Consider the following 21830-nt stretch of genomic DNA (forward strand, 5'->3'; position numbering starts at 1 on the left):
GCGGGAGAAGGGAAATAAAGTAGTTGCAGTTGAGAGTTGAAATAAAGTAGTTGCTCTTTGAACCTACAAGGCTTTGTGGTGGCTTGGTTATTCGTGCCCAGCCAGACTGCGGCTCTACATGTTTACTTACTTTTGAGAATCACCATCATACACACCACACTCCACAAAATAGGCAAAACTTGGCAATTCTCTCAGGACATCTACATTTAAAAGTTTAGATCAAATATGGTTAGTTGTTTTGTTCATTTTCAAAATAAATGGGAAAAATTTGTGTGACAGAATCAGGCTTTCTTATCTTTAAAGTGGAGCCAAATATCTCATAATTATCTTTGTGTCTCCTTTTTGGACCTTTTCCAGAAAGTATACAAATTATTAATATTCCCATGTAGTAGAATTACAGGGGACTCAACTTTCGTGTAGCCATGGATATCTTAAGATACATGCTTTGGATGTGTTACTCCATATAATATTAGGTGGTTACCACCAGCCCTTTCAGTAAGCAAATCTGTAGACCAAGCTGATGACACTCCATACACAGTGAAGCATTCATTCACCAAGGATGTTTTAAGAAGACATGATTAGGGAAGGGATACCATGGGGTGGAAAGACCAGAAAGTGTAATGCCAGGCAGATGTAAATGGGAGAAGAGGCTCAGAGAAAATAACAAAAAAGAAGAAAATGGCATATGCCCTTGGTACCTGTCTCATCAGTAAAAGAAAAATCATAATAGCCATTTTGCCGTGTTGTTCTGTCAGAAATAATGTAGAGAAACAATCAGCTAAGAATTGATAAATCATAGGTATCACCAAGTCTCATAATGTGGTGAGATTCACTGACCTCATGATGACTTGTTTGGCAAGTGGCATAGTTAGTCACTGTGGACTGGCATGGATGTGTACCCTCAGGCACTGTTACTCTTGTGGCAAGTTTACTTCCCATCCTGCAGAACAGCAGTGCCTTTGGGGACCTAGCCCAGGGTCTTGAACACATTGAATACTTGTTGGAGGGAATTTTGCTCATCCACAAATATTGGCTCAATGTGTCTCTTCAGAGCCAGCCTCCAGTCCTCATTGTATTGGTGAGACTTGTGCCACCATCACACTTGGGGAAGGAGATTGCCTTTCTCCTGGCAAATGAGATGCAAATGACTCTGACATTAATTAACTTCTAAATGGGCTCTGACCTGTGTGTCAAGATCAAGATTGGCTCCTTTTTCTAATACCTGGCACCTGAAACTGTCACTTTCAGTGAGAGGAGGCTACAGCCCTCAAGCAAAAGTCTACACATTGGGTCAGTTCACCCCTTGGGTCAGTGTGGAAAGGGAATAGAAGTGGACATGGCTTTCAGGACCCTCAAGAAAGGGGTAGGAGGCAGAATGGTCCAGTATGGGAGAAAAGTTCAGGCTGCAGAGGGTTGGGGCAGAGGGGATCTCCCGAAAGACAATTGGGAAGGGGGATGGGAAGGGGGATGGGGTCTATCACTCTGGCATCCCATTAGGTGAGGGCTGCTGTGGGACCACCAGAGCAGGCTGCAGGGGAACAGGGGCTTCTGCCTGGGGGCTGCTGCCTCTGAAGGCATGATGCCTGTCTTCATGGAGGTGCGGCTCTGATGGAAGATCCGGAATTTGGAGTTGAGTGTCAATATTGGCAACAGCCTGAGGAGGGCCTATTCTGATCGCGGCAGTCATGCCATGTCTGTGTGACCCATGTCTGTTGACCCAGTACAGCAGTGGGCTGTAACTGAAGGTGGCAGCTCTCATCACCTCCACCCACTGCTGGGCACGCTGCCTCCTCTGCAGGTTCTTCCTCCAGCGTAGTAAGAGGATGCAGCCACCAGTTATCACGGTGCAGAGCCCCAACAATCTGAAGATCCATGGGACCCACACTGAGGCAGGAAAAAAAAGAAAGAGGCAAGCTGACTGACAGCTCCAGCTTGGGACCTGAACAGTTTCTCATTCCTCTCCTGGATTTGGCTCATTCTTCCTCTCATCCCTTCCCACCCTTCTTGAAGACATGGGTAATAATTTTCCTGATTCAGTCAAAGCTATATTTTCAGGGCACATAAGAGACCCCATTAGCCTTTTACAGATAAGGAACACTAGGTGTAGAGGGGCCATGACCTTCTCAGACTCAAGTCAGGCCTTCTGGCTCCAGTCCAGGCCCCATGCAGTCCTTCAGACTGAGAAGCCTCATGAAGAGCAAGGACCTCAATTGTATCTTTTCTGCTTGGGAAGAACATGGTCTCTGCCTTCGAGGAGTCCTTAGTTTCCTAGAGGAGTCTGTCTCTTAACTAATAGCACTCCATTCAGACAGCCACCACCCCATGCATGCAAAGGATCTTCCCTGAAAGTTTGTCCTCCACACTCAAAGTCTGGGTGTACGTATGGCCTGGAAGGCCCAGATCCTCCTTTTGCAAATCCATAAGGTTCACTCTGGTTACCAGGCCTATGAAAGAGTGAACCCACCCGCTACTCTGCCCAGCACTGGGAGTCCCCAGAAGGGCCCAGTCCCAATGTTCTCTAAAGATGAGGTCTCCGGGTTCTGAACCTCAGGATTCTATGGCTGGTGCTTGTAGAGTGGTTGATGGAATAAGGGACTCCATCTTGTGACATCTCATGAGCATATTGTCTTCCATGAAAGACTGGTCCACCATAGAATTGTTTGTCCCCAACTTTGTGTGATGAACTCACAGGGCAGCCTCCAGGAAAGGGCCCTTACACCCTCAGGGGCTTCTACTTGTGTTTTCAGTTGTTAGGGAGCCATTTTCCAGTGGGGAGTGGGGCAGGGAGGACAGTGAGCATTGGACAGCCATACCCTCAATAAATATCTTACCTAGTTGTCAGGGAACAAAACATCTCTCAGAAGAACCAAGTGGTCCAAACCTCCTCCTTTGGCTCCTACCGTCCCTGTTTTGTTTCTTCAAGAAGTGTTTTTTTTTTTTTTTTTTTTTTTTTTTTTTTTTTTTTGGCATCATCAGGTCCCATGGGGACCTCCCCCCATGTGATCCTGCTTCTCTTTCCAGCTCCATCTCCCTTCCCACCCGTCATATACCTTTCTGCCCTGGGCATGCCAGATTCCCACAGACCCTGCTTATTCCCCCTCTGGACTTTTTGCTCCGCTCCCTAACTCAGGAGTGTTGCTTACCACATTTCCACCACACTGAACACCTCCTTATCCTCCCAGGTGGTCAACTCCCCTTCTCTGAGACAAATAGTCGTTTCAGTTGATTTCCCAGTTTCTAGAACTCTGAAGCAGATGAATTTGAAACAAATTGGTCCCAGTGACAGGAATAAAAGTGATTTCAACAACTATAAATTTGTATAAAGTGGAAAACATAGTGTTCTGCTGATTTAATATATTATTTTTAGAAAATTGCTCTATTTGAACTGGTATAAAAGTGGTGCCCTTTGAAATAACACGACCCGCCCACTATGAACAACTAAAGTTCAGTCAAGTATGAATTAAATTTTAAAAAAATTAACCTGAAAAACCCCAGCATGATGATCTGCCACAGAGTCGTATTTTAAAATTGACATATTTTTTTTCATCCCCCTCTCACCATCCCCAACCTGGGGGGAAACAGGATTACTTTTTATCCCCATCCAGTTATCTATTCTTGAGCACACACCCACCATGGGAGTGAAGAAATTCAGAGTTGGGGATGGCAGCAGAAGACTTAAAAAATGATTATATCCCAGATTAACACGTGAAGAAGATCGGGCACACCTGAAATCACATCATTAAAAACCCTCTGTTCCCCCTGATGTGCAGAATCACAGCCTCTGGGACAAGAGTCCCCTGTGTTTTTCCTTTGCTTTCAAAGCAATTAAACTTCTGTTTATCAACTAATATACAGATAAACAAATGGGTATATCCATCCAACAGAAATTATGTGTGGATTTGTGTGTGTACATATACATTGTATTTATATAAGATTCTGATATTAGGGATGAAACCCAGTATTTAGTTATTGAATAAAAAATATAGGAAGCCTAAATCAATTAAAAATTGATTAATAATTTTCTCTTGAAAAAATGTTAATAGCATTTTCTACATCTATATTACTTGTTGAGATGTGCATATATATGTGTGTTTGTCTATAATATATGTATAATATAAATATATAATATATATATACACACATATCTATATTTATCTATCTGTATCTATATATCTATATATCTATGTCTGTATCTAGCTCGCTATCTATCTATAAAGTTAGGGCTGATGCATTAAGACTATGTAGGAATAACAGTTAACAAAGAGACGTAATCTTTATTTGAAGGTCCTTGGAAAGATCAATTATTGCTACAATTAAGAAATCATAACCAGTTGACTTGTATCTAATTTTTCCTATTTTATTTTATAGAGTGCTGTGTGGAGTGCTCCTCAGCCTTAGAGATTCACAGATATTCAAGAACACAGTGTCCATGGTTTGCAGGTATCACTCCTTTGATCCTGGAGTTTTTTAAGTCTCTGGGCTGGGGCTCCATCCCAGCTGTCTCCTTGACCTCATCTGTTTGTGGAGCCTGCTGCCCAGCAGGGATAGCAGGAGTGGTCTTGATGTTGAGAGGAAGGGTCCCTTCACCTAGGATATGGGTGCCTCAGAAGAGACTCCTCCCTTTTTATTGCCCTACTTGTGTAAATGCCACTAAGACTGTAAACGGTGCTGTGTGGGTGTGTGGCTACTGGCCACAGGCTTTTAAATAGATTCTAAGTGTTGATGTTCTAGCACCCTGAATGATTCTAAGATGATGGAGCATACATCCTAATTTTTAAATTATCAAGCTAACTGTCATTGTGGTGAAAAAAACAGATACACACCAGCTTTTTGTTGTTGTTGTTAAAAACAATCATGAACATGGAAATCTGTGAGGATAAGTGCATGGAGTACTGCATACATGGCATACCTTAAGGGTGTCTGAGAGGCAAAGCACTCCCCTGTGCTAGGCGTGTGAGTAGCATACCATTCACCCCATAGGCACAGCCGTAGGCATGAGGCCACATGTTGCAGTACCAGCACTTGGTCCATGGCCCCTCCTTGACTGGTCGCTGCCAGGACAGTTGGACAGAAATTGTATTGGTGGCTGCCTATAGTCTGCTTAGCTATTGCCTAAGTTTATATACATGGTAACTGTGCAATAAAATCAGACCCGCTTCCTGCTTGGTCTCTGAAGGTCTTGATTAGCAACTGTACAGCCACACACTCCTCTAACCTGTACCATGTACCTCCTCACTGGGTGAGAGAGAGCCCACAGATATCCATCTCCAGGAACTGTGATTGACATGGTGATAACCAGGAAGCAATAGTATGATGGTTTTAGTTTTGCATCTGAATCTATAACATCCTCAGTTCACCTTGGCAAAATCACTTAATTCCAGTTACTTCAACTTAGAAGGATTTTCTGATCCTTGACAACTAATTTGATCTATATGTTTCTCACCCTTGACCATGAACTCTTCATTTGGATTTAGAAATCGTGATTAAGTTTCCTAATCAAGTATTAGTGTCTGTGACTAAATCAAGGTTAATTTTAGTGTGCCCCTAAAGCCCCTTCAAGTGTGAATATGAAAGTAGCAAGTTATGTGTTTGTTGCCATGTTGGAGTCAACACAAATCAAATATGAATTATGCCCTATCAAAATGTTTAATTATTGAATAGCCTGAAGAGGTTTTCTGTTTTTAAAAATGATTTACTGTTTTTAAAAGGGACAATATAAAAAAAGATTCTCTTACGCCACTTATCCTTAAAAAACATGGACAAATGATGCATTATAAAGTAATATGAACACTGGATAAGCCACAAAATACAGAGTTATTCTTACACTGTCAGCTCTAATATCCATGAATATATCAGAGCACTTACTTATGATTTTTTAATGTAAGGAAATAATCCACCATGAGTGAGAATCGGCAGGCAAATGACATCAGGATCAGACATTCAAAAATTTTACAGAATGAAATGGTGTAAAAATTCCATAGTAAAGTATGCTTAAAGGGGAAAATTGTTAATGGAATAAAAGTCATAAGAAAACAAAATGAGAATGTTGAATTAAAAGGTCAATTTAGATTTTGATATTTAACAATGGTAAACTTCACAAAAATAAAGGAAAATTGGAAAATTGGAGGAAGTACCAAAGAGCGGTTTAAACCCAAAGAACATGTTTAACTAGAAAATACATGAAAATATCCATGGTTTAGTTGAGAGCCATAAAGATATGGAAGGGAAGAAAGTAAATGTTCAGCAAATTATAGGACAAAATAAAATCTTGCTGTATATCAAATAGAATTTTCCTTAGAAAAAATGTGGTTGGGAATAATAATCAAAAAAAGACTCTGAAATGTTTGAAAATCATAATTTAACTAAGATCAATGAAAATAATTCTTCACTTAGGCATATTATAGATTTAAGAATACTAGGGGGCTGAGGTTGTGGCTCAGTGGTAGAACGCTTGCCTAGAATGTGTGAGGCACTTGGTTCGATCCTCAGCACCACATGTAAATAAAATGAATAAAATAAAGGTCCATCAGTGTCTAAAAAATATTTTTTAAAAGACATTTAAAAAAAGAATACTAGGAAGAAGAAAATTTACAACAATTGGAAGAAGAATATGTTTATAAAAACAAATCATAAATGTATTATTTATTATTCAATACCAGTAGTAGAAACCAGAATAAATTCTACTGTATGCTTAAACCGTGCCAAAGTAATCAAAGTAGAATTTGATTCCCAGCTAAGCTATCATCAAGGGTGTCTGAATTACAAACATGCTTACATGAATATATAGGGCATGCACTGTAAGCCTTGATTTCATAAGTAATGAGTAACTGCTAGGGTATGTTAAAACAAGGTAAAGTCCTAGTTTAAAATTGATTTGTGTGTGTTCAAAGAAAACTCAGAAAGATAGATATATAATACTATAATAACATTTACACAGTAAAAGTTTAGAGAATTAAAACATTTTAAGGTTATTCAGTTACTGGGGAAAAAAAAGAGGTGCTGGATAAATTTAGACTTAACATTTTATTTCCATAATTCAGTTGTGTGAAACCACAATAGGAAATAAAACATATCAATAGAAGGGAAGAAATGAAGTAACATTAAGGAAGGGTAGAAACATTGACCAATAGAGTAGCATGCAGGGAAGGACTAATTGAAAAAGCTAAAGTATAATAAAGTCTTACCTAGGATTGTACACAGCCTCTTCAGTTACTGCCATTTGCATCATGCAGCCAGGACTTTGAACTCTCCTTCTGCCAAATGTGAACTGGGTGAATTCTCTGAATCTCAGTTTCTTCTATAAAATGAGAATAATACTACTTATCTTAAAGGGTTGTTTTCAGAACCCACAATGAAAGTAGGGCTTTACCATAATCCCTTACTTTGCATCCTTCGCTCATAGTTTTAACACCACTTCTTTTTTTTTTCTTTTCCTTTTTTTTTTTTTTTTGTAATTCTTAGTGAAACAGCATTTAACATCACCACTTAAATTTTGTGTCAAAAATACATTTGTAAACTACTAGCATATTAGAATTTTGTTATCTATGACTTCCTTTATTTTGCCAGATCCTTTCTGCCACGATTGGCAATGCCTAGCTCATCTTGCAGATTGGCAATGCAAAATAGGCTGCATGGGATTCAGAATGAAGTGAGTGGAATAGACAGGTGATAATTTACCTTTCCTACCATGTCCTCTTATTCCCTGTTTTCCTGCCTCCATTGATAGTACATATTTTGAATCTTCTGAAGTTCACATTCTCCTTATATTTGGTGTTTGGACAAATGGAAATAGGATGATCACTCCAAAAAGTATTTAGACTCAAACATAATTCACATTACACATTGTTAAAATAAGTTGATTACTCTTAAGTCTATGGATCACTATAGTTTTAATGACCTACAATTCAACATAACCCTACCAATGCCCTAAACTTTAATTTTCAATGCATTCAATGAACTAATAATGTATCTGATAAGGGGTTAAGTGCAAAAATTGTTTTCCTGATACACATACACCTGAAATTTTATCCATCCACTTGTTTTTATATTTTCATCTCCTCCTCCATATCTCATACTTCCTGACATAAGGAATACAAACTTTTTGGATTACAGAATTTTCACACAGGAAGTTCCAAGGATGATGGCCTTTAGCCTATAAAATCTTGGCAAAATATATTGAAGAAGTACCAATGTTTTAAATTGAATAAATCATGAAGAAAATTCAGCAAAAGAATAACTATTATTTAATTTTCAGTTGCTTTTAGGACACCATTAGAAACTGCACAAATACAGGGGCTGCTATTTTTAAGGCCACAACAGCTAGCCAAAGTGGAATCCCTTCCTGGGGATGCACAGTGCTAGTGGGATTCATTGCTGTTGAAAAAGCATCATCTCATGACTTTTCTCTTTCCTTCCTTCCAACTGAAATACTAATCATGATACTGAAAAAAGGAAGGCATGGAGAGAAGGAAGGGAGTTACAAAAGCAAGAACACATATCACACACTACAGTGCTGCTATTTGAAAAGAGTCACATAGATCTGTGCATCAGATAGCCCTGAAGATGACAGTGTCCTTGTCCAAATCAGTGTATTGCATTTCTAAACTACATTTCAGATAGAAGAATGACCTGGCTGACAGCAATGTCCTGCAAAAGTTGCCATATGGGCTGACCCTAGCCAGAGCTGAACTGGAGATGCTGACTGAGAACCTGACGAAAGAGTTGGCCTATCTGAAGTAGAATCAATCATGAGGAGGCCAAAAATTGATTTCTTTTTTCCTTCCAGACCTCAAAATTAAAACATCAGGTTTGCAACGCTGGAGTTAAAACACGACCTCTTTAAGTAGCCATTTGTTTTGGATGTGCTCGTGCATGTACATTGCTGATACTGCTGTTTATAATAGTTCTTATATAATCAGAGACACATTCTGATTTTGTCATTTTCATAACAGGTAATAAATTAGGAAATAAAGAATTTTAACTCTCTTGATTTAGTGATTTTGAAATTATATATTATCAGTGCCACACATGGCACTCTGATGGACCACAGTGTATACCAGTGACTGTTGTAGAGAATAGACACTGGCAGTAAGTTTTTACTCAGTTTTCAGTGATTCTACCAATTCTGCAGGACTAAACACATCTTGCAGCCTTTGGCTTAACAGCTGTAGATAAAATCTATCTAGCAACTTGCATACCAAGCCTCCCCTTCCTGTACAGACAGGACAGTGGATTCTCTAGAAGGGGAGGATTAAGTAATCCTTCTGGCCCATAGGCACAGCATATAGAGTCCATGGTCACTTAAATATCCTGTGAAAATATCTTTAGTTGTTATTTTGTTGTTGTTGTTTGGAGTCTTAAAGGCAGTTTCCAGGACTTGGGGTCTGTTCCCTCTAAGGCGGGGAAAAGACGGGTCCTTGTGAATCAGGATGATCTTGACAAACCACAGTGAAGAATTCATGTGGCTTAGTATATTTGCAAGTTCATCCTACAGGTGTATGTTTGTGACCACCACAATGTGTATTCCTTTTAAATGACTGAACAACACTTGTACACTGCACCCACAGTCCACGCAGGAAGTGGCTGGGGATGGTGAGGTTCTCTCCCAAGACCGCCCCAACCTAGCAGACAACCTAGTTGCTCAGTAGAGAGGCTATATCAGGGGATGGCGTGAGCAGCCACACAGTGGCCTCATGGTTGAGCGAGACATGGCAGCTGGGGGAAGCATAAGGTCCTGGGCATCTGCCTGGGTACGACTGCCTCCCGCATTCTTCTTCCTGAGCAGGACAGTCGACCAGGCGCAAGACCAGGGCCTGGAGCCTCCACCAGAGACGACATCCCAGCTACTGGTTACCTTATCACTCTGACACCCACTATCCCATGCCCTTGCTGCCATGCCAGCCTGGAACTCTTCGCTGCAGCCAAACAGACTCCCCACATGGCCACTGGATGCCACTTTCACTGTCCTGCAGCTGGTCCCCAGTTACTCTTGCAGGATGAAGATGCTCACTGCTGGACACTGCCTGTTGTTGCTTCCCCTGCTTCTGAACTCTTATGGTGCCACCACCATTGTGCAGCACTCAAATTTCCAAACTCCAGATGGACTCCAACAATGCCCACCAAGGCCCCAATGTCATTGTACTTTACACCACAACTGGTGCCCAACCCCTATACTGAGGCTGGACCCCTGATGCATCTGCATGTTGCTCCTGCACCTGCCAGACTCTGGAGCTCCACCCTGCTGCCACCAGACTTTAACATGGATACTAGACAGTGACACTCAGTACTGGGGCCAACTTCACTGCAACTGCCAGAATTTGGTCCATTATGTTTTTGCCAAGAAGACCCTCTCCATTAAGTAAAAGTGCAAGGCAAAAAAACAAGTGCTGATGTAGAAGCTCTTGCAAGTTATCTAGAAGGTCTTGGTAAGCTATTCGATGAAGATGAATTGGGCTTGGAGGTATTGGTGTCTGAAGTTCAATTGTGGCAGTGGTGGCAAAGGCAACTGAGGAGTCTGTAGGTAACAACATCAAGCCAGGCATCCAGAGAGTTGCATTCTCATCCTCTGGCAGTGGCAGGAGTCTGGTCCCAGTGCAGTGATGGTGGCTGCGACATCACTGGTGGCCCTGTGGGGACTCCAGTGGCTTCAGTGTGAAGCTCTGTTAGCGGTGATGGTGACAGCTTGGGACAGCAGGCCTCAGAGTCAGAGGGTGACTGGAGGCTGTGATGGCCTCTGCAGTGGCTCCTCCAGGCAACTGGTATTGCTCCTTGTAGGGCCTGCCTGCCCACAAAGCAGGGCGCAGGAGCTGGTGGTACCAAGACACCTGCTGAGGACCTTAAGCTGCCCATTCCAGCAATGCCTGGCATTGGCCTTGAGTCCACCAGGCTGCTCACCTAATCCTTGAGTTCACCCTGCCACTCCCTGCATTGCAGCCTCTGAGGGATGAGTAGGCCTGCTGCCAGCTGGGGCAACCTTTGGAGAAAGCGCCCACCCTCCCCAGGTACATCTCCTCTGTGCTGGGTAGCAGAGTGCAGAGGTGGGAGGTGGGGGGGCCTAGAAAATCCTCACCCTCCAAGTGCATTCCTTGGGCTGACAAGGGTATAGGGCACTGTGGCAGTGGGAGTCTAAGGGCAACGAGTTCTCTGTCTTGGTCTTCTGCCACTCCCAGCCACAGAAATGCACTTTTGGGGTGAAGATGTCCTAGGACCTCTGCTTTCTGCACCCACAGTCCACGCAGGAAGTGGCTGGGGATGGTGAGGTTCTCTCCCAAGACCGCCCCAACCTAGCAGACAACCTAGTTCCTCAGTAGAGAGGCTATATCAGGGGATGGCGTGAGCAGCCACACAGTGGCCTCATGGTTGAGCGAGACATGGCAGCTGGGGGAAGCATAAGGTCCTGGGCATCTGCCTGGGTACGACTGCCTCCCGCATTCTTCTTCCTGAGCAGGACAGTCGACCAGGCGCAAGACCAGGGCCTGGAGCCTCCACCAGAGACGACATCCCAGCTACTGGTTACCTTATCACTCTGACACCCACTATCCCATGCCCTTGCTGCCATGCCAGCCTGGAACTCTTCGCTGCAGCCAAACAGACTCCCCACATGGCCACTGGGTGCCACTTTCACTGTCCTGCAGCTGGTCCCCAGTTACTCTTGCAGGATGAAGATGCTCACTGCTGGACACTGCCTGTTGTTGCTTCCCCTGCTTCTGAACTCTTATGGTGCCACCACCATTGTGCAGCACTCAAATTTCCAAACTCCAGATGGACTCCAACAATGCCCACCAAGGCCCCAATGTCATTGTACTTTACACCACAACTGGTGCCCAACCCCTATACTGAGGCTGGACCCCTGATGCATCTGCATGTTGCTCCTGCACCTGCCAGACTCTGGAGCTCCACCCTGCTGCCACCAGACTTTAACATGGATACTAGACAGTGACACTCAGTACTGGGGCCAACTTCACTGCAACTGCCAGAATTTGGTCCATTATGTTTTTGCCAAGAAGACCCTCTCCATTAAGTAAAAGTGCAAGGCAAAAAAACAAGTGCTGATGTAGAAGCTCTTGCAAGTTATCTAGAAGGTCTTGGTAAGCTATTCGATGAAGATGTGTTGTGCTTGAAGGTATTATTGTCTAAATTTCAGTTATGGCAGTGGTGGCAAAGGCAACTGAGGAGTCTGTAGGTGGCAACGTCAAGCCAGGAATCCAGAGAGTTGCATTCTCATCCTCTGGAAGTGGCAGGAATCTGGTCCCAGGGCAGTGATGGTGGCCGCACATCACTGGTGGCCCTGTGGGGACTCCAGTGGCTTCAGTGTGGAGCTCTTTTAGCAGTGATGGTGACAGCTTGGGACAGCAGGCCTCAGAGTCATAGGGTGACTGGAGGCTGTGATGGCCTCTGCAGTGGCTCCTCCAGGCAACTGGTATTGCTCCTTGTAGGGCCTGCCTGCCCACAAAGCAGGGCGCAGGAGCCGGTGGTACCAAGACACCTGCTGAGGACCTTATGCTGCCCATTCCAGCAATGCCTGGCATTGGCCTTGAGTCCACCAGGCTGCTCACCTAATCCTTGAGTTCACCCTACCCCTCCCTGAGTTTCACCCTCTGAGGGATGAGTAGGCCTGCTGCCAGCTGGGGCAGCCTTGGGAGAAGGCACCCGCCCTCCCCAGCTACATCTCCCCTGGGCTGTGGTAGCAGAGTGCAGAGGTGGGAGGTGGGGGGGCCTAGAAAATCCTCACTCGTCAAGTGCATCCCTGGGGTGGGACAAGGTGGAGGGCACAGTTGGCAGTGGGAGTCTAAGGGCAACGAGTTCTCTGTCTTGGTCTTCTGCCACTCCCAGCCACAGAAATGCACTTTTGGGGTGAAGATGTCCTAGGACCTCTGCTTTCTGCACCCACAGTCCACTCAGGAAGTGGCTGAGGATGGTGAGGTTCTCTCCCAAGACCGCCCCAACCTAGCAGACAACCTAGTTGCTCAGTAGAGAGGGTATATCAGGGGATGGGGTGAGCAGACACACAGTGGGCTCATGGACAGAGCTAGACATGGCAGCTGGGGGAAGCATAAGGTCCTGGGCAGCTGCCTGGGTACCACCGCCTCCCGCATTCTTCTTCCTGAGCAGGACAGTCGACCAGGGACAAGACCAGGGCCTGGAGCCTCCACCACAGATGACATCCCAGCTACTGGTTACCTTATCACTCTGACACCCACTATCCCATGCCCTTGCTGCCATGCCAGCCCGGAACTCTTCGCTGCAGCCAACCAGACTCCCCACATGGCCACTGGATGCCACTTTCACTGTCCTGCAGCTGGCCCCCACTTACTTCTGCAGGATGAAGATGCTCACTGCTGGACACTGCCTGTTCTTGCTGCCCCTGCTTCTGAACTCTTATGGTGCCACCACCATTGTGCAGCACTCAAATTTCCAAACTCCAGATGGACTCCAACAATGCCCACCAAAGCCCCAATGTCATTGTACTTTACACCACAACTGGTGCCCAACCCCTATACTGAGGCTGGACCCCTGATGCATCTGCATGTTGCTCCTGCACCTGCCACACTCTGGAGCTCCACCCTGCTGCCACCAGACTTTAACATGGATACTAGACAGTGACACTCAGTACTGGGGCCAACTTCACTGCAACTGCCAGAATTTGGTCCATTATGTTTTTGCCAAGAAGTCCCTCTGCATAAAATAAAAGTGCAAGGCAAAATAACAAGTGCTGATGTAGAAGCTCTTGCAAGTTATCTAGAAGGTCTTGGTAAGCTATTCGATGAAGATGTGTTGTGCTTGGAGGTATTGGTGTCTGAAGTTCAGTTATGGCAGTGGTGGCAAAGGCAACTGAGGAGTCTGTAGGTGGCAACGTCAACCCAGGCATCCAGAGAGCTGCATTCTCATCCTCTGGCAGTGTCAGGAGTCTGGTCCCAGTGCAGTGATGGTGGCTGCGACATCACTGGTGGCCCTGTGGGGACTCCAGTGGCTTCAGTGTGAAGCTCTGTTAGCGGTGATGGTGACAGCTTGGGACAGCAGGCCTCAGAGTCAGAGGGTGACTGGAGGCTGTGATGGCCTCTGCAGTGGCTCCTCCAGGCAACTGGTATTGCTCCTTGTAGGGCCTGCCTGCCCACAAAGCAGGGTGCAGGAGCCGGTGCTACCCAGACACCTGCTGAGAACCTTATGCTGCCCATTCCAGCAATGCCTGTCATTGGCCTTGAGTCCACCAGGCTGCTCACCTAATCTTTGAGTTCACCCTGCCACTCCCTGCATTGCAGCCTCTGAGGGATGAGTAGGCCTGCTGCCAGCTGGGGCAACCTTTGGAGTAAGCACCCACCCTCCCCAGGTACATCTCCTCTGTGCTGGGTAGCAGAGTGCAGAGGTGGGAGGTGGGGGGGCCTAGAAAATCCTCACCCTCCAAGTGCATTCCTTGGGCTGACAAGGGTATAGGGCACTGTGGCAGTTGGAGTCTAAGGGCAACGAGTTCTCTGTCTTGGTCTTCTGCCACTCCCAGCCCACAGAAATGCACTTTTGGGGTGAAGATGTCCAGGACCTCTGCTTTCTGCACCCACAGTCCACGCAGGAAGTGGCTGGGGATGGTGAGGTTTTCTCTCAAGGCCGCCTCAACCTAGCAGACAACCTAGTTCCTCAGTAGAGAGGCTATATCAGGCGATAGGGTGAGCAGACACACAGTTGCCTCATGGTTGAGCGAGACATGGCAGCTGTGGAAAGCATAAGGTCCTGGGTAGCTGCCGGGGTACGACTGCCTCCCGCATTCTTCTTCCTGAGCAGGCCAGCCGACCAGGGGCAAGACCAGGGCCTAGAGCCTCCACCACAGATGACATCCCAGCTTCTGGTTACCTTATCACTCTGACACCCACTATCCCATGCCCTTGATGCCATGCCAGCCCGGAACTCTTCGCTGCAGCCAACCAGACTCCCCACATGGCCACTTGATGCCACTTTCACTGTCCTGCAGCTGGACCTCAGTTACTTCTGCAGGATGAAGATGCTCCCTGCTGGACACTGCCTGTTGTTTCTGCCCCTGCTTCTGAACTCTTATGGTGCCACCACCATTGTGCAGCACTCAAACTTCCAAACTCCAGATGGACACCAACCATGCCCAATAAGGCCCCAATGTCATTGTACTTTACACCACACCTGCTGCCTGACCCCTATACTGAGGCTGGACCCTTGATGCATCTGCATGTTGCTCCTGCACCTACCAGAGTGTGGAGCTCTACCCTGCTGCCACCAGACTTTAACATGGATACTAGACAGTGACACTCAGTACTGGGGCCAACATCACTGCAACTGCCCGAGTTTGGTCCATTATGTTTTTTTCAAGAAGCCCCTCTACATAAAATAAAAGTGCAAGGCAAAAAAACAAGTGCTGATGTAGAAGCTCTTGCAAGTTATCTAGAAGGTCTTGCTAAGCTATTCGATGAAGATGAATTGGGCTTGGAGGTATTGGTGTCTGAAGTTCAATTGTGACAGTGGTGGCAAAGGCAACTGAGGAGTCTGTAGGTAACAACGTCAAGCCAGGCATCCAGAGAGTTGCATTCTCATCCTCTGGCAGTGGCAAAAGTCTGGTCCCAGTGCAGTTATGGTGGCTGCGACATCACTGGTGGCCCTGTGGGGACTCCAGTGGCTTCAGTGTGAAGCTCTGTTAGTGGTGATGGTGACAGCTTGGGACAGCAGGCCTCAGAGTCAGAGGGTGACTGGAGGCTGTGATGGCCTCTGCAGTGGCTCCTCCAGGCAACTGGTATTGCTCCTTGTAGGGCCTGCCTGCCCACAAAGCAGGGCGCAGGAGCTGGTGGTACCAAGACACCTGCTGAGGACCTTAAGCTGCCCATTCCAGCAATGCCTGTCATTGGCCTTGAGTCCACCAGGCTGCTCACCTAATCCTTGAGTTCACCCTGCCACTCCCTGCATTGCAGCCTCTGAGGGATGAGTAGGCCTGCTGCCAGCTGGGGCAACCTTTGGAGAAAGCGCCCACCCTCCCCAGGTACATCTCCTCTGTGCTGGGTAGCAGAGTGCAGAGGTGGGAGGTGGGGGGGCCTAGAAAATCCTCACCCTCCAAGTGCATTCCTTGGGCTGACAAGGGTATAGGGCACAGGTGGCAGTGGGAGTCTAAGGGCAACGAATTCTCTGTCTTGGTCTTCTGCCACTCCCAGCCACAGAAATGCACTTTTGGGGTGAAGATGTCCTAGGACCTCTGCTTTCTGCACCCACAGTCCACGCAGGAAGTGGCTGGGAATGGTGAGGTTCTCTCCCAAGACCGCCCCAACCTAGCAGACAACCTAGTTCCTCAGTAGAGAGGCTATATCAGGGGATGGCGTGAGCAGCCACACAGTGGCCTCATGGTTGAGCGAGACATGGCAGCTGGGGGAAGCATAAGGTCCTGGGCATCTGCCTGGGTACGACTGCCTCCCGCATTCTTCTTCCTGAGCAGGCCAGTCGACCAGGCGCAAGACCAGGGCCTGGAGCCTCCACCAGAGACGACATCCCAGCTACTGGTTACCTTATCACTCTGACACCCACTATCCCATGCCCTTGCTGCCATGCCAGCCCGGAACTCTTCGCTGCAGCCAACCAGACTCCCCACATGGCCACTGGATGCCACTTTCACTGTCCTGCAGCTGGCCCCCACTTACTTCTGCAGGATGAAGATGCTCACTGCTGGACACTGCCTGTTCTTGCTGCCCCTGCTTCTGAACTCTTATGGTGCCACCACCATTGTGCAGCACTCAAATTTCCAAACTCCAGATGGACTCCAACAATGCCCACCAAAGCCCCAATGTCATTGTACTTTACACCACAACTGGTGCCCAACCCCTATACTGAGGCTGGACCCCTGATGCATCTGCATGTTGCTCCTGCACCTGCCACACTCTGGAGCTCCACCCTGCTGCCACCAGACTTTAACATGGATACTAGACAGTGACACTCAGTACTGGGGCCAACTTCACTGCAACTGCCAGAATTTGGTCCATTATGTTTTTGCCAAGAAGACCCTCTCCATTAAGTAAAAGTGCAAGGCAAAAAAACAAGTGCTGATGTAGAAGCTCTTGCAAGTTATCTAGAAGGTCTTGGTAAGCTATTCGATGAAGATGTGTTGTGCTTGAAGGTATTATTGTCTAAATTTCAGTTATGGCAGTGGTGGCAAAGGCAACTGAGGAGTCTGTAGGTGGCAACGTCAAGCCAGGAATCCAGAGAGTTGCATTCTCATCCTCTGGCAGTGGCAGGAGTCTGGTCCCAGGGCAGTGATGGTGGCCGCACATCACTGGTGGCCCTGTGGGGACTCCAGTGGCTTCAGTGTGGAGCTCTTTTAGCAGTGATGGTGCAGCTTGGGACAGCAGGCCTCAGAGTCAGAGGGTGACTGGAGGCTGTGATGGCCTCTGCAGTGGCTCCTCCAGGCAACTGGTATTGCTCCTTGTAGGGCCTGCCTGCCCACAAAGCAGGGCGCAGGAGCCGGTGGTACCCAGACACCTGCTGAGGACCTTATGCTGCCCATTTCAGCAATGCCTGTCATTGGCCTTGAGTCCACCAGGCTGCTCACCTAATCTTTGAGTTCACCCTGCCACTCCCTGCATTGCAGCCTCTGAGGGATGAGTAGGCCTGCTGCCAGCTGGGGCAACCTTTGGAGAAAGCGCCCACCCTCCCCAGGTACATCTCCTCTGTGCTGGGTAGCAGAGTGCAGAGGTGGGAGGTGGGGGGGCCTAGAAAATCCTCACCCTCCAAGTGCATTCCTTGGGCTGACAAGGGTATAGGGCACAGGTGGCAGTGGGAGTCTAAGGGCAACGAGTTCTCTGTCTTGGTCTTCTGCCACTCCCAGCCACAGAAATGCACTTTTGGGGTGAAGATGTCCTAGGACCTCTGCTTTCTGCACCCACAGTCCATGCAGGAAGTGGCTGGGAATGGTGAGGTTCTCTCCCAAGACCGCCCCAACCTAGCAGACTACCTAGTTCCTCAGTAGAGAGGCTATATCAGGGGATGGCGTGAGCAGCCACACAGTGGCCTCATGGTTGAGCGAGACATGGCAGCTGGGGGAAGCATAAGGTCCTGGGCATCTGCCTGGGTACGACTGCCTCCCGCATTCTTCTTCCTGAGCAGGCCAGTCGGCCAGGCGCAAGACCACGGCCTGGAGCCTCCACCAGAGACGACATCCCAGCTACTGGTTACCTTATCACTCTGACACCCACTATTCCATGCCCTTGCTGCCATGCCAGCCTGGAACTCTTCGCTGCAGCCAAACAGACTCCCCACATGGCCACTGGATGCCACTTTCACTGTCCTGCAGCTGGCCCCCACTTACTTCTGCAGGATGAAGATGCTCACTGCTGGACACTGCCTGTTGTTGCTGCCCCTGCTTCTGAACTCTTATGGTGCCACCACCATTGTGCAGCACTCAAACTTCCAAACTCCAGATGGACACCAACCATGCCCAATAAGGCCCCAATGTCATTGTACTTTACACCACACCTGCTGCCCGACCCCTATACAGAGGCTGGACCCCTGATGCAGCTGTATGTTGCTTCCGCCCCTGCCAGACTCTGGAGCTCCACCCTGCTGCCACCAGACTTTAACGTGGATACTAGACAGTGACACTCAGTACTGGGGCCAACTTCATTGCAACTGCAGCCAAACCCTTGTCACTATGGCAGATGAAAACACTCATGGCTGGAAGCATCTGTTGTTACAACCACTGTTTCTGGATTCTTCCACGGTCACCGCCACCATGAGTAGGAAGCAAGGAACTCCCCTAAATCAGAGTTGCATGCTGACACCGCCACAGTCGCCCCCACCTCACACCAATACTCAACTCCTGACTTTCGACGCCTGATGCCCTATGCCCACAACAGCTGGATGCTGCTCTTGCCACCATATGCCACCATTTCATGATGGTGCCATTGCAGTGAATTGACCCCAACGATGCTTCTCTGCTCAAGATGTATAAGAGCTGGGAAACTGATCGTTCTCCATTACAGTCACCTCACCAAGTTCCACTGCATGCTGCCTGCCTTTTGTCACCCCAGGACCAGACACCAGTCCTCAGGACCCTAGAGGAGTTGTGGCTCTAACTCAGGGAACTCATCCAAATAAACAAGTGAGCACTCTCAATAAAGGCTGCAGTCCTCACAGCAGGCAGTGGGTGGGACTAGGTGGGTCCAGCTCACTGGTGAGAGGGTGGGGTTAGAGCCTGGGAGCTGCTGGCAAGGTCTAGACCTGATCCTGTAGGGCAAGATAGAGAGGGATCTTTGGCTGCTCTGGAAGTCTAGCCCTGGAAGAACCTTCTGGTTCTTTCTCCTGAACTTTCCATGGTGTCTCCTTCTCCTACTCCTCCACTCTTCCCTGAGGAGACTCTGTGTCCTGGACATAGGGTCATCTGGGCACAGGGTCTCTGGGCAGTGGAGTGAGGCCCCAGTACATTGCAGCAGGCTGGGGACAGCCAGACTGGCCATACCTGGACCTGTAGGAAAAATAGCCTATTGGGAAAATACCCTCCTAGATCTACCAAATTTAGCCTAACACTGGCTTCTTCCAAGAGATTATCAAGAAAGGAAAAACATAAGTAAGCAAGTTTGTCTGGCTAAGGGGTGGTTTGAGGAGAAGTAAAGACTTCAGATTGGGTAGAGCTGGATTTAAATCCCTCTTAACTGGGTGACCTTGACCAGGGTGCAGAACTAGGTACAACCTTGGGTTTGCATCTGGTAGAGTAAAGTTGGGTGAGGAGGATAAGCCAGGGGTAAAATTAAGCTGTTGAGCAGTACCTAAACTTTGGGAGCCAGGAAGGCATTTGACATGATTTCCATGCAGAAATATATTCTGAGATTAAAGTCAACCCACTTAGAGGTGCACCTTTGGAAGGCAACTGACCTGTGAGCAGGCGGTTGAATTTACTTCATTTTTTAGATGAAATAATAATATATGGAAGATCATAGGCCGATGTTGGGTCAGGCTTGTGAAATTATAGGCTGTTTTCAAATTTGTTAAATCTACATAGTTCAAGCCTCCTGGGATATCCCCCACCTCTTGTCACACCCCCACATAGAGCACTATCTACAATCCCTTACTCTAATTTTTAGAGTGTCACCAAATATGTCAACGCATGTATGTACATAGGCAGAGATATACATTATGTAATACTTTGTTCCTTTTAGCCTGCTTTGGGACCTCCTGAAAATAAAATCTCTTATTCTTACGTACATTCTTTTGCAGCTTTCCCTCCTTAATTGGTACCCCTTAAGCTGAGCATCAGGAAGAAGGAAACACCAGAGAAACTCAAAGATCCGAAGGACACCAACCCTGCTCAAGTCACTCTGGAAGCTGACTAGCCTGAATGTGCCCAAAGCTTGAGGAAACATCAGCCCTGCTTCAGCCACTCTGGGTTGGATGTACAAGGTGAAAGATACACTAACCAAAAGGAAAAATGGACTGTTTCACTCTTTAAGACAGCTCTCATACTGTCATTGCCACCCCTTACTTCTGCCATATACAGAGTCCTTTGTTTTTTCTTGACTCTAGGACTGATAACAATCAAACACATAGTTAATAATATCAGAAAACAAACGCATGTACCAGTTCAATCCTGAAAGGGCATTGCAGTTGAGATCCAAGCTCACTATTTGGAGGATGGTTTCCTTTTCTTGGTGGATTCAAAAGCTTAATTGACATAGCATGGATTGTGCTCTGAACTTGTGTATTGCTTCCATGTTTGTTTCCTCTTTTCATTAAAACTAGTGGTTCTACAATAGAAGCAGGTTTCCTTTTTAAAAAAGAGAAACAACAACTATGATATTACATTATATAAAGCTTTAAGCCAAGAAGATAATAATGCCCTTTGACTTAGAGGATTAAATAATGAGCATCAAAGGGGGTAATGCTGTAGTTTCCAAAAGACTCCCACCTTAATTGTAACACACAAGTCTCTCTCCTAATCAGGAAGAGATTATTTTAAGAAGTCAACAAAATTTCCAGAGCACTCATTGTGCTTTGAGCTCCTTTTTGTTGTAAAGGCCAGGTTTCTCTTTCTTGTAAGAGTTAGGCCTGCAGGGCTGGGGTTGTGGCTCAGTGATAGAGCACTTGCCTCGCACATGTGAGGCCCCTTGTTCAGTTCTCAGCACCACATAAAAATAAAGGTATTGTGCTCATCTACATCCTAAAAGAAAATAGTCTCCGACCAAGTTTTTTGATGTGCGAAAATTTCTGTTTTCTGTGTAAAACATTGTGAAACCTCTGTCCAACCTATGAATGTGGAACAAAGTTAAGTTATATTAAACATTGTGCTGTGTAACCACCCACTGCAATGTTAGAGAATTTCCAGACCTGGGGTCCAGAGCTTGTTTGGTGTTATCCCCTCTGGGTTGCTGCAGCTTAAATAAATCTGCTTCCTCCAAATTCCTCAGGTGTCGAGACTCATCTTTCCTGCATCAATGCCTGCTTGAAATGCTAGAATGTCCTAATTCTTGAAGGGCCTGAAGAGACAGTCTCTCAGACTCTGTCACAGTATGAATTCTAGGAATGAATTCACAGTATGAATTCATCACAATGAATCTAATTTCAGGTTTCATTATAGGGACTTCCTGGATGTAATATCAAAGTTGCGTGATAAAACTTGTATACGTCTATTGAGTTGCCATGATATACTCCATAAAGATATATAAATGACATATTTGAATAAAAATTTAATCTGGGGGAAAATATGCTTTGTGAGAAATCTAAAGCCATGCTTGCATTTTGCGTTATTTTAAATATTATGCTGTAATAATATTATATTTTATTATTACATTTTTAAATCTGAAAAAGACATCAGAATTTTGTACCATAATATTGTCAAAAAGGGAAAA

The 21830-nt window shown here is 46.4% G+C and overlaps 1 long non-coding RNA gene and 1 pseudogene across 3 annotated transcripts in view; one reads left to right on the forward strand and one right to left on the reverse strand.

Moving 5' to 3' along the window:
• The window catches only part of LOC144372461 (uncharacterized), a 47582-nt gene extending 26201 nt beyond the window's left edge, over nt 1-21381 (forward strand). Inside the window, exons 3-5 of one of the 3 annotated variants that reach the window (XR_013432464.1) lie at nt 4369-4440; nt 7567-7648; nt 20203-21381. This is a non-coding gene — a long non-coding RNA (uncharacterized LOC144372461). The remainder of the gene's footprint in view (nt 1-4368; nt 4441-7566; nt 7649-20202) is intronic. The other 2 variants (XR_013432463.1, XR_013432462.1) reach the window with 2 other exon arrangements.
• On the reverse strand, nt 1292-3046 carry LOC144372462 (testis-expressed protein 38 pseudogene; annotated as a pseudogene).
• Nucleotides 21382-21830: the final 449 nt, after the last annotated feature.

The sequence above is a fragment of the Ictidomys tridecemlineatus genome, unplaced genomic scaffold (genome assembly GCF_052094955.1).
Source record: "Ictidomys tridecemlineatus isolate mIctTri1 unplaced genomic scaffold, mIctTri1.hap1 Scaffold_1071, whole genome shotgun sequence".
NCBI classification, from domain to species: Eukaryota; Metazoa; Chordata; class Mammalia; order Rodentia; family Sciuridae; genus Ictidomys; species Ictidomys tridecemlineatus.